The 14,119-nt window shown below is 34.1% G+C and overlaps 1 protein-coding gene across 3 annotated transcripts in view; it reads left to right on the plus strand.

Moving 5' to 3' along the window:
* Positions 1–14,119, plus strand: part of LOC118197475 (protein still life, isoform SIF type 1-like) — a 325,495-nt gene that overhangs the window by 71,457 nt on the left and 239,919 nt on the right. The gene's annotated exons all lie outside the window — the stretch shown is intronic.

The following is a 14,119-nucleotide window of genomic DNA, read 5'->3' on the forward strand; positions in this document are numbered from 1 at the left end:
TTCATAGCCATCGTAGATATAACCCATCATAGATTGGCAATAAAACAAAACAGAACATCTGACATGGTGACAATTTTGTACGCAATTTATCGTCTGAATAATTGGGTTCTATAAACCCAAAAATAAAACTTTACGTTTGTTTTGTAAATGTATTGCGAAAATATTCAGAGAATTTATTAATAATCACATTTAAAACAAAATTACTTCAATATTATTAACACGCTGAGTATAATTCGCGTGAAGTATGTTTATAGAGAAGTATTTGTATAAATCAATTCTACTATGTAACTAAAATTATTTTTCGTTATTCATGAAATGAAAATGTGCATTTTTACTTCCTCGTACGAAGTAAAGGAAAATTTCGGGTATCTTATTTCAACGAAAATATCCTTTCTGACCGCTCTCGATTCCATTTGAACGATGTTTTTTGGTGACATCTGTACGTAACGGACAGAATAAAAAAAAAACTCTTTTCCCCAAACTGGATTCCGAAATGGATTTAAAATTGTTCAGAGGAAGATTTTTTTTTACGTCTGTACGCACGCGTGTGCATACGTATGTATGTATTTTGCATAACTCAAAAACGAGTAGCCTCAGAACATTGATATTTTTTATATGGAACTAACATGTAGATGTACAACTCTAACTCCCTTTTTGGTTGCAATCGGTAGCACCAGGCGTATATATATATATGTGTGTGTGTGTATACATATTTACCCAATTTGTTACTCAGCTCGGTGAACTCTGTGTTTTGAGTCTTATGTGTTGGTAAATTTTTTTACTTCCTTGTACGAAGTAAAAAGGAAGTATTGTAATCGCGAAAATTTTCAGGCATCATATTTCAACGAAAATATCCATTTTGACCTCTATCGAATGCAATTTAACGATATTTTTGCGTTACATCTGTACATAAGGACAGAATAAAAGACTATAACCAGAGGGCCATGTAAACTTTACATTTAACCAAGCAAATAAGAAAGAATTATAATTATAAGGAAAACACTAAATGGAAGAATTACATGTCAAAAGTAATAAAGGTAACATAAAGCAATTACTCTTGGATAAGGGGAAAAGTTATGTCCATGCAAAAATCTGTCGAATCTCGTTTTAACTAAAGGTTCAGATGTTAGATGTTTCAATTTTTTTTACTGTTGCCATTTAGCGTTAGGTTATAGACTTCCCCTCGGGCTCTGATGACGTCTCGACGAAGAGTCCGCAAGATATTTCAAATTCATCTCTATGAAGACTAAACCAGGAATCTTTGGATGATGAGTTTGAAATGATTGATTTAAATGCACAGAATCAGGATGATTCTCCAAAACATCAATGAATCGGGATGATTAATTTAACATGGAATCAGGGTTATTCCACTCAAACTTCACAGAATCGTTATGATTCATTTAACATGGAATCAGGATGATTCCCTAAAACTTCACTGAATCGGGATGATTCATTTAACATGGAATCAGGATGATTCCCTAAAACTTCACAAAATCGAGATGATTCATTTAACATGGAATCGGGATAATTCCCTGAAACATCACTGAATCGGAATGATTCACTTAACATAGAATCAGTTTTTGAAAAGTTCATTATATGGGGTTGGATCTCCCCCTGGTTTGAAGCGACTCTCGAATTCTAAAAGTCAAATCACAATATCAGATCCATCTTATCACAATATCCCCACCATCCTACTGTCAAGGGAACTTTGAAATTAAAAATTTTGAAAATCTCAGAATAGTTCGAAGGCAACTTGAAGGCACCTCTGGAATTACTATTTTGTTTATCGTCATTACTTTTGCTAGACGACTGTACTTAATGCCTCTGATGAGTTTCTCCATTTCTTCGCGGGTTTTTTAAATAGAGTTAAATATTTCTTTTCTAATCAATGATAACTGAGACTAATAAGATTGAATTTAGGATCTGAAGATTTTCCACATTTATTCTTTGGTTCATCCGTTCCAGTAGCTTTGACTTTTAATAACATATTTTCAGTCATTTCCTTCTGATGATCCATTTCTTTTTTATTCTCAAATATTATTTCTTTTCATTCAGAAAATTAAACATGCTTTCACTCTACGTTAAACTATCATAATCAATTTAACTTTATATAAAATACAATTCCTACTTACTACATGATTGCCTTACAATAAGAGCAAGGACACTGGATTAATCCTTCACTCCTAGGGTGGCTGTTAATTTACAGATTCTCAAAAATCAAAATTTTCCATATCACCAGGGTGGTAATTTTCTTCTTTTAACGCAGGAAAAGCTCGAAGAAAAAAATTGCGCTCCGCTTTCGGTAATAAGTTTTAAATTTTTGAGGCTTCGGGCCCACTGTTGGGCTGCCAGTTTATAACCAGAGGGCCATGTAAACTTTACATTTAACCAAGCAAATAAGAAAGAATTATAATTATAAGAAAAACACTACATGGAAGAAATAATGTCAAAAGTAATAAAGGTAACATAAAGCAATTACTCTTGGATAAGGGGAAAAGTTATGTCCATGCAAAAATCTGTCGAATCTCTTTTTAACTAACGGTTCAGATGTTAGATGTTTAAATTTTTTTTACTGTTGCCATTTAGCGTTAGGTTATAAGACTCTTTTCCCCCCAAAAAATTATAAAACGGGTTTAAAATGAATTCTGAGGAGAATTTCTCGTGGCGTCTGTACGTACGTACGAACCTATCTCGCATAACTCAAAAACCAGTAGCCTCACAACGTTGAAATTTTGTACTATATAGGACTGCTATAACATGTAGATCTGCACCTCGTATTTTGGTTGCAATCCGGCTGCACCAAACGTATATAAATATATGTATATATGTATCCATTCTGTTAACTGGCTCAGTGATCTCAGTTTCTTTACTATTATATGTTTGTAAGTTGTGCATTTTTGCTTTAAAAATGATTGAATTATGTTGTTCTTTTCTTCCGATTAAGGTTCTTATGTTCCGGTTCTTATGTTACGGTTAAGGTTTTTATGCCTTTAATTAATCTACATGAAATAGTTGTAGAACTTAAACAATTTAAAAGTTGTTTAAGTTCCACTAAGCCTAACGCCGCCTTCATTTGTTTTCATTTGAAACTTAGAAGTTAATCATTTTCTGGACCAACCTCTGTGTCTTTTTTGCCAAGTGAGGCAAAAGAGTTCTTGCACCGAAAAATCTGTCTTTCTGTCTAATTTTTAATTAATTTAAACTCTAATTTTAATTGTAAAAATTGTTTTTTAACGGTTTTTAACTCTATTTGATGTTTTATGTTTTCCTGTATTTTACAAGTTTTAATAAATATGTTTTTAGTTTTTATGCGTTTTTCCCCTTGCAGCGAATTTTCTAACCTGTAGTTAACGAAACTTTTATTTTTTTTTTTTTTTATCAAATTAAAGAAATAGAAAAATGTTTGGCGTTTAATGCTTCCATATTGGACAAAATAACGCTTGGTACTAATATCCATAAAAGTATTAACTACGATACCTCAGTGAATTTTGCTCATAAAATTATGGAATATTTTATATTTAACTCATACGACGAACATAACGAAAAACATAGACGAATGCTTTATAAACGGACAGTTTTGACTACGGAAACTACATAAAATGTTATAATTTATATTTCTAGAAGCCTTCTACACACAATAGTAATATATGAACATTTGTATTTAGGAATGCTTCTGTTAACTCAATGTTTAAGGAAATTATGCCTGGAGTAAATAATTCTCGAACAACCTATAGTTCAAAAATAATTTTTTTTTAACCAATGGCCGCCTTTCAGTCGACGTCGGCTTGGCCACTACTAAGGTAAGAGGTGGTGGTCACTTTATTACGGATTACCTTTGTCTCCTATGAAGGGACGGACAGTTACAACCATGTCTTCTCTGGGACTCGAACCTGGGCCCTTTGGTATCGCAACCACTATATCGTCTGGGCGGCATAAAATTAAAAAAAAAAATGGAGGTCTAATGTTAAAAGTACACTCATGTCCATAAATTAAGGATAATGCAAAATCAAGCAAAGGAAGATTTAGAAGCAAAACAAATTTGACTTATTTGTAAAGCTTATTTATTAAACAAAAGGTAAAGAGCAAAAAATGATGCTGTATGTTTGATATTATTAAAAAAAATAGCGATTTTTTCTCCCTGGAGCAAATTACAAAAAAAAAAAAAAAAAAAAAAAAAAAAAAAAACTATTTACAAAAAACCAATATTACATGGTTGGTATGATTTTTAATACATTGTATGTCTCCCAGACGATGCAATACAGTCCGTACAACGCCTAGGCATGCTGAGTAACAAATTATTGATCTGATCTTGGGGGATATTACACCACTCAAAAAGCAATGCTCTCCGAAGTTCCGGTAGACATGTAGGAGGAGGTTGACGGGCTGCAACTCGTCGGCCAAGCATGTCCCACACGTGCTCTACTGGATTCAAGTCCGGTGAGAATGCTGGCCAGTCCACACCGGTGATATCCTCCGATTGAAGGCATTCGCTTACGATGTTTGCACGGTGAGGACGGGCGTTCTCATCCATAAACACAAATTGTGCGCCCATGGCGCCCCGAAACAAACATACATGTTGTTTCAGATTGACGTCCCGATAAATTTGGCTTGTCATGGTTCCAATTTGAACATGCAGATCAGTTCTGGAACCAGAATAATTCCACCCCAAACGAGCACTCCTGCACCATCGTAACGGTGTCGATGATGTTTTCTTGGTGGTAACGGGTACCTGGAGCTCTCCATATGAAAGTCCGGCGAGAATCAGACTGCAAGCTAAACCTGGACTCGTCGGAAAACATCGCACAAGCCCACTGTCGCGGTGTCCAGAATGCATGCTCTCTACTCCAGGCTAACCGCAGGCGATAGTAAGTTGCAGTAAGTGGAACGCATCTGACAGGTCTACGAGCATATAGACCAATCTGCCCTAAGCGTCTGTACACGATCTGCCTTGAAATTGTCGTACCAGTGGCTGAACAGAGCTGACGAGACAGGTCTGAGGCTGTGCTCCGCCTGTTTGTTTTGGCAGTAACTGCCAAATACCGGTCCGCATTCGGCGTTGTAACTCTGGGGCGACCTGTGCTGTACGTCTACTCACATTACCATCATCTTGGAATCTTTGCCAAAGCCTGGAGATGACACTCTGGGCAATTCCAAGTTCGTCTGACACTTCCAGTTGGGTACGCCCACATTCCAGACGGCCCATAATTCTACTAAGTAAAAAATCATCCAAATACGTCCTTTGTGTCATAACTATTCGGTTATTGCACTTAAATGCTTATAAGGCGCCTGCGAACAATTTTACTTTGCCTGTATTCCTTATATATCACTCTCTTACACTCTCGTCATTGTGACGTACCATCGGTGTAATCTGGTTACTTGCTGAAATTTGCATATGATTCTTGAAGATATGCGTAGTGATTTTATAGGTGATATATTTATTTTAGAGTTCGATTTTCGACTGAATCCGAATTATCCTTAATTTATGGACATGAGTGTAAATGAAAGTGTAAAAATGTAATTTAAAATAAAACAATTAGAAATCGTATCGTTTTTTGTAATTTCCTTATGCGAGTATGATTGTGAATGTTGATTCCTGCATTAGAATAATGAGGTTATAGGAATCCTGCACAGTTTCATGATGAATTTTTGCATATTAAATTAAATAACTGAAGAAGTGGCGATATTTCACATGGAGCTCAAAACTATCGATCGGGCAGAAATTAGGGCAACTGCAAAATTTTACATATTAAATTAAATAAGTTATGAAGGGGAAAAATGGCGGACGAAGTTCAAAACTAATGATCAGACAAAAATTAAGGCAACTGAAAAGACAATTGCACGAAATTTATAAATACAGTGGATGGACAAAAATATGGAAACACCTTGTGAAATGCATGTTTGAGAAGAAAGATTGATTTTAATGAAATATGTAGGTGGCGCTGGCGTTTTTGACTACTGACGCCCCCTATACAACTTCGTAAATGTGCTAAACAGTTCAGTTGTTGTCGGAGTACTGTTATGTGAGGTTGTCATTGCATTACATCAGAGTTAACAGACTTCGAACGTGGCCAAATTGTTGGAGCACGTATGGTAGGTGCTTCCTTAAGCATGATAGGCGAGGTGTTTAGTGTTTCAAGAGGTACTGTATCGAAGATTTATTCCGCATATTTGAAAAGCGGAAAAACATCATCTGCTAAATCACAGCGCGGACGAAAGTGTGTCCTGAGTGATCGTGACAGACGATCATTAAGGGCAATTGTGACGAAAAATAAGAAGACCACAGCTGCAAAAGTTACTGCTGAAATGAATGTTGTGTTACCGAACCCTGTGAGTACCAAATCAATTAGAAGGGAGCTTCCTACACAGGGAATTGCTGGCCGGGCTGCAATTGAGAAGCTACTCATCAGTGATGCTAATGCCCGTAACAGGAAAAGGTGGTGTTTAAGTCATAAAGCCTGGACTATAGAGCAGTGGAAGCGAGTAATATGGTCTGACGAGTCTTCTTTCACATTGTTTCCCACTTCTGGCCGAGTTTACGTCTGGAGAACGCCATCTCAAGCTAATAATATAGACTGCTTGTTGCCAAGAGTGAAACATGGCGGGGGTTCTGTTATGTTTTGGGCAGCCATATCGTGGTTCTCTGCTAGCCCCATGATAACTATGTCAGGGCACATGACTGCCAAGACTTATGTGAACATTTTGGCCGATCAAGTTCATCCCATGGTACAAACTTTGTTCCCCGATGGTGACGGTGTCTTCCAAGACGACAAAGCCCCTGTTCACACAGCTCACATTGTCCAGGACTGGTTTTCTGAGCACGAGGATGAGTTTTCCCATCTCCCCTGGCCAGACCTGAATATTATCGAACCTTTGTGGTCTACATTGGAACGGAAAGTGCGTTCTCGTTATCCACCGCCAACATCGTTATCTGAACTTGCCACCGTTTTGCAGGAAGAATGGTATAATATTCCCTTGGCAAACATACAGGAACTGTATTTATCCATTCCGAGAAGACTGCAAGCTGTTTTGGATGCCAACGGGTTTCCTACACCATATTAAGCAAAGAAACATGTTTTTTTAAAGGTGTTTCCATATTTTTGTCCAACCCCTGTAGTTTATTCTTCAACTAGCGATTTGTAAAGATATGCGAATAAAATATTCGTTAAGTATGATTCAGATTCAGGTTCGGAAATATCATGTCATTTCTCCTATGACATGGAATCACACAGATCGATTAATTTTCGAATAATTTATTGAAATAATGCATTTTAAAAGCATCTATAGATGCTTTTTATAAGAGGCAACATAACCAATAATTTCATTAATAAATAATTCTTATTCTACTAAATATTTGCGAATGGGAATATTCGCCGTGGCCATTTCGTCGTCGGGCCGTTTCGCCGTCGGGCCCGTTCACCGTCGGGACGTTTCGCAGTCAAGACATATATTTCTTTACACTACTGTTATTATATCTTATAATACAGTTTATATTAAATTGATTTAAATTAATAACTCTGTTTAGCTTAATAATTTAATTTAATAAAAAATTTATATGTTATTTTATGTATTATGTATTATTTTAAATATTATATATTATTTTATAATTTATATATATTTTATATATTACATATTATTTTATATATTATATATATATTATATATTATTTTTGCGTAAAGTTTTATACAAATACACCGTTAGACATATTAATTTCAAGAGAGTAAGGTATTGACAAGATTCCAAAGTAATTTCATTTCCCATTCAAATTTCATAAAAATGTGAATTTCCTGCTTGTATGAGTGGTTTCTCTGAACTAGCCGATTAAAATTTTAAGAAATTTTGACTAATCATGTAAATATTTAACCCGCATAATTTTAAATTCGATAGTGTGATGACTTCTGTTATATCAAAGGTTTAGCTCCAGTTCTGTTCTCTTTGATGCTGATATAAGTTTCCAATTAATTTGTATATCTCATACTTGTAAATAACTATATATATTAAAAGCAATCTTTATTAAGTATACTAAAGGTAAACAGAATTAATAAACTAAATGAATTTAATACGAGTCATGTAAAGATAAATATGTCTTGACGGCGAAACGGCCACGGTGAAATGGCGATGGCGAAAAGTCCTAGACCCATATATCTTCTTTTCTCTCTAGTAAACACAAGATTTGTTTCTGAAACCTAGAATTCCCCAAACAGCTACGAGAATGAGGTATTTTTACTTGTATGAAGTAAAAAGTATTGTAATTGGCAAAAATTTCGGGAATCATGTTTCAACGGAAATATACGTCTTGACCCTTCCCGAACCTATTTGAACGATTTTTCTGTACGTGAAGGAATTTTTTTTCCAAAACTGACTGTAATATGGATTTAAAGTGGGTTCAAAAGGAATTTTTTGTGACGTCTATACGTATGTGCATACGTACATACATACGTGCGAAAGTATCTCCCATATCTCAAAAACGAGTAGCCTCAGAAGTTGAAATTTTTTGTATCGGACTGCTATATCATCTATCTGTGCACTTTCTTTTTTATCTATCTGCAGAGTCAAACATATATACGTATATATGTACCCATCCCTTACTCGGTTTACATATACCCTCTCCCTTATTTTTACTCTGTCTTTTAGGTACCGCAGAGACAAGGAAAGGGTTTAAAGGCCTCTTTACTTAACTTAAATAAACTTAAACAGTCGGCAGAAACTCATGCTTGCAGAAACCAATAGCTTTGGCTTAAATCAAAGATTACCGCGCAAGCTGGCTCTGACCAAAGTCGGCGTAAAGAATAGCAAGAGTAAATCAAAGCTGCAGAATATTAATTGCTATAGAAATCAAAGTTAGAGACGTGGCTTCAAGCAAGCAGAACACGCTCTGATTTTACCCTCCAAAACCTTCCTTACTCTCTGCTTTCTACCTCATTTCAATATCGCGCCAGCTAGAAGTTAATATACTGGCAGGAAAATGGAAATTATGCTGATAGGATAGCGTAATAACATAAAATAACTGAATTTAGACACAATAACACGCCGAACAAATACTAATTCAGAAGTCAAACAACAAAAATCAGCGGTATATTTTCAAAATTTTCACAGGACTAGTTTCGATGGTTTTACCGAACCACCATCCTCAGCTGCAAAACCGCAAGTGAACGAGATAGGAAATAATGATTAGATAAGATAAGAAAGCCTGGTCAAGAATAAACAAGTGGCGCCATCTGTTGATGAAACCAGAACTAAAACATGATTTCTTTAATGGCCGCAGGCAAATATAGATTGGATAAAATAACTGGTTAGAAATTTAAATGATAATATATAAGTTGTTATAAAAATATTCTATGTCCTATATATACAGCTTTAAGACATGGAGGGTATTAAGCTCCTCCTAAGTATTACAAAAATTAATTTTAAAAGACTGCCTTGTGCATTAAATTTATGAAAAAATTTAAAATTTAGTAAAAAATTCCGAAATATCATTTTATATATTAGAAGACATTAAGCTTTTAAAATTTTGCTTTTGAAAAAAAGTCCTTGCTCTTATTCATTTTACAAGAGGATGCTTAGTTTGATTAATATGGTGGGTGTATATGTGTTGAGAATACGGCAAAGCACACTAAGGCTTTCTACTTAAGGGGAGGATGCCTTCGTAGAGTACTTTCTAAGAGAAACTGGCTTGTATACACGTTACACATGGGAAAACGTCCCTACAGCCAGCCCGTTTGCGGGATTCGAACTTCGGACCGAACTACCACTGTTCAGCGATTTTACCGCTCAGCCGCTGTTGGGCGATTAATATGGTAGGAAAAGTGTCCGAAAACAAAGCAAGGCGAAAATGTTGGGGTACGAAACATCGTGGGATAAAAGAAAGCAATACTGGTAAGCATATACTAGTAAGGTGTATGTGGTATAAAAAAAGTGCGTTAACAGTCTAACAGGAAGTGCATACATCAAAATTCAAACAAAAATAGAAACCAAAAATTCAATAAAATAACATAATGAAAAAATTAATATAATAAATTAAGGAAAATTCCTTGGTCGATTTCAAGGAGCTGCCAAAGAATTATCAACAGAGCCAAGTTTCTGAATTATACCCGTATAATTATAAATTCTTGAAATAATCCAAAAGAAGGTCCAAAAATTATTTAGTTAAAATAATTAATTAAAATTCGTAAAAGTTGTAATAAAGTAAAAATATTTTTAAAATTTTATCTTTCGTTGATTATTAAGATATAATCTTCTCCAGTGTAAAAATTGGTAGTCCCGACCTGGGTTCGATTCCAGGTAAATGGGCTGGCTGCATGGGTATTTTCGTGGTTTTCTTTATATGTTATAAGGTATTTCTCCCACTTTCCTAGCGTCCTTCGTGGTGTAGTGGTTCTGCACGCTGGGCCGGTATTCCAGAGGTCCGTGGTTCGATTCCCGGCGAAAGCGTTTGCTATTTTTCATCCCTACGGCTTCCAAAAAATCCTAATGTCTCTACAAGTGGCGCCCGAACTAAAAGGGTTGTGGATGATGATTCTCCGCACCGAGGATTTGGCGACTAGGTCCCCTAAAACCCTAGTCGCCCTTTAGGAAGGGGAGTATATAAGGTATTTCTCCCACTTTCCTAGCATCCTTCGTGGTGTAGTGGTTCTGCACGCTGGGCCGGTATTCCAGAGGTCCATGGTTCGATTCCCGGCGAAGGCGTTTGCTATTTTTCATCTCTACGGCTTCCAAAAAATCCTAATGTCTCTACAATGTAACGTGTATAAGAGCCAGTTTTCCTTAAAAAGGCCTCCACGAAGGCATCCCTTTCCATAGGCATATACCCCTAGTAATAGCTTTGACGTAATCTACTAAACCAATATAAAAGCACAACTAAAACTAAAAATATCATAAAAATGTAAAAGTAAAAATATTATAAAAAACAGAAAAAAACTCTCATGTGAACACCACAGGATTTCCTCATACGGCCCTATTAAATATTGCCTTTCTAACAGTAAATTAATATTAAATTTTGCTAGATATTTACTGCAATAAATTGGTTTTAAATACAGTTAGGTATTTGTTATTACTCCTTTATTCTACTCCTTTATTCTGCCTGTACGTACAGACGTCATGAATGATCAAACTTGATATTTCTGTTGAAATATATATATATACATACACAAACTTAAATTAATAATTTAGTAGAAGTTGACTAAATTATCATTGTAAAACTCTCTTTCTCTCGCTCTCTTTATGTAAACCAACCCCCTTACCCTTCCTTTATTTTCGCAATCGTTGGTCATAGTCATATACTTCCAGCTAAGATGTATTTAAAATGACGAAAGTATTCATGGTTATTAATATTTCGTTTGGCAATGCCAAATTTTAAAAAGTTAATTTTCGGCAAATAACGAAATCTGTAACTACTTTTATAATAACAGTTTATATATGTGATTAGCCTAACAATAAATACCTAACAATATGTAATACCTCTTTAGTTTTGTAAATGTCTAACAATATTTAATATTAGTTTATAGTTGTTCTGAAAAGAATATTTAATGAGTCATGCAAGGACGTCACGCGGTGCTCATGTCAGACTTTTTTTTTTTTTTTCATTTTTCGAATTTTGTGCCTGATATAATTTAGTTAATTCAAAACAGTTTCGCTGTCTTTTTTTCGAGGGACTTTTATGTTAAATTTTAGAATAAAACTATACATACAAAATAAATATCCGTTTTTGTTTTACAACTATGTGCATAAGATTATAAAACACAGCGTTCTTCTTTTATTATTAATACAGGATTTGCTATTTAAGTCTAAATAAATACTCATAATAAGGTTCACAAGAAATTATTTGTCGGACATCGAATTTTCAGGCAATGATGTGCATCAACACTTCACTCTCATTCATAGTTTATCGGTGATCTAATAAAATTAGCATGAAAAGCTCTTTAAATCAAATTCTCTTGAACAGCCGCATTCCAATGATTTTATTGAATTATATTTTCTTACTAGCCTGAGTCTTTATTTGTAGTCTTTCGAATAATAATTGGTAAAACAAATTGTTGAAATGGAACACAGATGAAAACTGGACTAAATCTACGATTGCAGGAATTTTAAATTGAATCAAATTGAAACTGTAATTAATTTAATGGCTTTAAAACATTTTATATACATTTATACAAAATCTGATTATGATTAATTTAATGATTAATCAATATTTATTTCTTAATATTATGGCGCATGTATTGTTTTTCAATTTATATATTTTTAATTATTTTGTAAATGCTTGCTTTTTTATGTAAAGTTAATAGACTTGAGCTCATTTGGTAAACATCTGTAGTAAATAATTTACATGAACACGAGACTGGATCTAAAACAGAGAATATGAAATGATGCAAGAAATTTAATTAACTTTGTTGCTCAACATGTTCCAAAAATAGAACATGTGGCAACGATTAGATAATTCTATTCTTTAAATGATATAAATTTTGTGCATTATGAGTTATAATATGAACGAAATATATAAGTTAACTGTTATATAATTATTGGATTATATAACAGTTAACTTAGTTTCCGTTATGTAATTATTATATAAGTTAACTGTTATATAATTATTAATACTGTTAAGTAAATCTAGCGCCAGAGTGTCGCTATGGTAAACAAATACTAGAGTGAATTTTAAAGAATGCATTTATTCTATTTTGTTTTATGTGCTGTCGGCGAAGTAGATTTAATTCAATCCAAGGAGTTTAAATGAAATGCAAGAAAAAATGCGTATAATTTAATATTCCAATACAAGGAAGTCATGTGGTGTACACAACATATTTTTAATTTTTAGTTTTTAGGTCTATCTCCGGTTGTGATTTCTTTTCCATGCGATCCTTGATTGCAGTTACATCTAATCTCCAGAGATCAGAAATTGCTATTTCCTTCACAAGCAGTGATGTTACAATAATTGCAAAGTTTTTTGTCTTATAAGATCCTTTTATGGAGCTTGCCCATTAATGTCCATCCGAGGTGGGCTTCAACTGCAGCTAAACATAATGCTAATATTTCTCTTTTGCACGTAAGATGCCTACCAATAATATCTGCTCTAATGAGGACTTGAATGGAATCATAAAAGAAGTTACTACCAGTTAAAACAACATCCACGTCTTTCCGTTCTACTAACAAACGCCTTTAACGTACTTGGCAGTACAATTCCACATATACTATCTTTCATCCAAGGCGTCAAAAGTGCAAGTAAAATACCCATTTTAGGTGGAATGAATACAGCATTTGATAGGAATTTTTATATTGCAATGACGCATCGTGCAAATAGAATTGAAGCTGACATGACATTATTAAAAGCGGATATGACGAACTGAAGACTATTGAGAAAGATGTGGTTGAAATTAAAGATCTACTTAAAAATAAACGGCATGAAAGAGATAATGTTAAATTTCAAAAAAAAAAAAAAAAAAAAAAAAAAAAAAAAGAACGAAATACAATACTGTTAAGTGAATCTAGCGCCAGAGTGTCGCTATGGTAAACAAATACTAGAGTGAATTTTAAAGAATGCATTTATTCTATTGTGTTTTATGTGCTGTCGGCGAAGTAGATTTAATTCAATCCAATGAGTTTAAATGAAATGCAAGAAAAAATGCGTATAATTTAATATTCCAATACAAGGAAGGTCATGTGGCGTACACATGAGATTTTTGTTTTTTAAAGTGTTGCTACTGCTCGCTTTCAAATCGTAGGGTTTCTTAATAAAAAAATTGTAAGTTTTACAAAATCTATATAAATAAAGAAGAATGTCTGTTTGTTTGTTTGTTCGCGTTATTGCTTTCTGATTAATTATAATAATTTTTTTGCCACATCTAATCGATTAAAATTGAATAAAGGTGAAATATTGGATGGATCTTGAGTTTTTACGACCATTTGATTAGAAAGACGAAAATCATTTAAAACTGGGTGTCATCGTTGCTGATATAATGAGAGAGAATTAGTTTATTTTTCTATGGAAATTTTTTATGTGGGTTACATATCGCATCAGACTGAAAAATGTATGACTATGAATCGTATTTTTTGCATCGTTATTAGAGAAGGATTACAGCGGTATCGTTGTTTCTGTTGTTAGATACATTACTCTCAATCTAACTTGATTGGC

This window comes from Stegodyphus dumicola, chromosome 5 (assembly GCF_044657685.1).
Source record: "Stegodyphus dumicola isolate Sdum_Otavi_A_Nest chromosome 5, ASM4465768v1".
NCBI lineage: Eukaryota > Metazoa > Arthropoda > Arachnida > Araneae > Eresidae > Stegodyphus > Stegodyphus dumicola.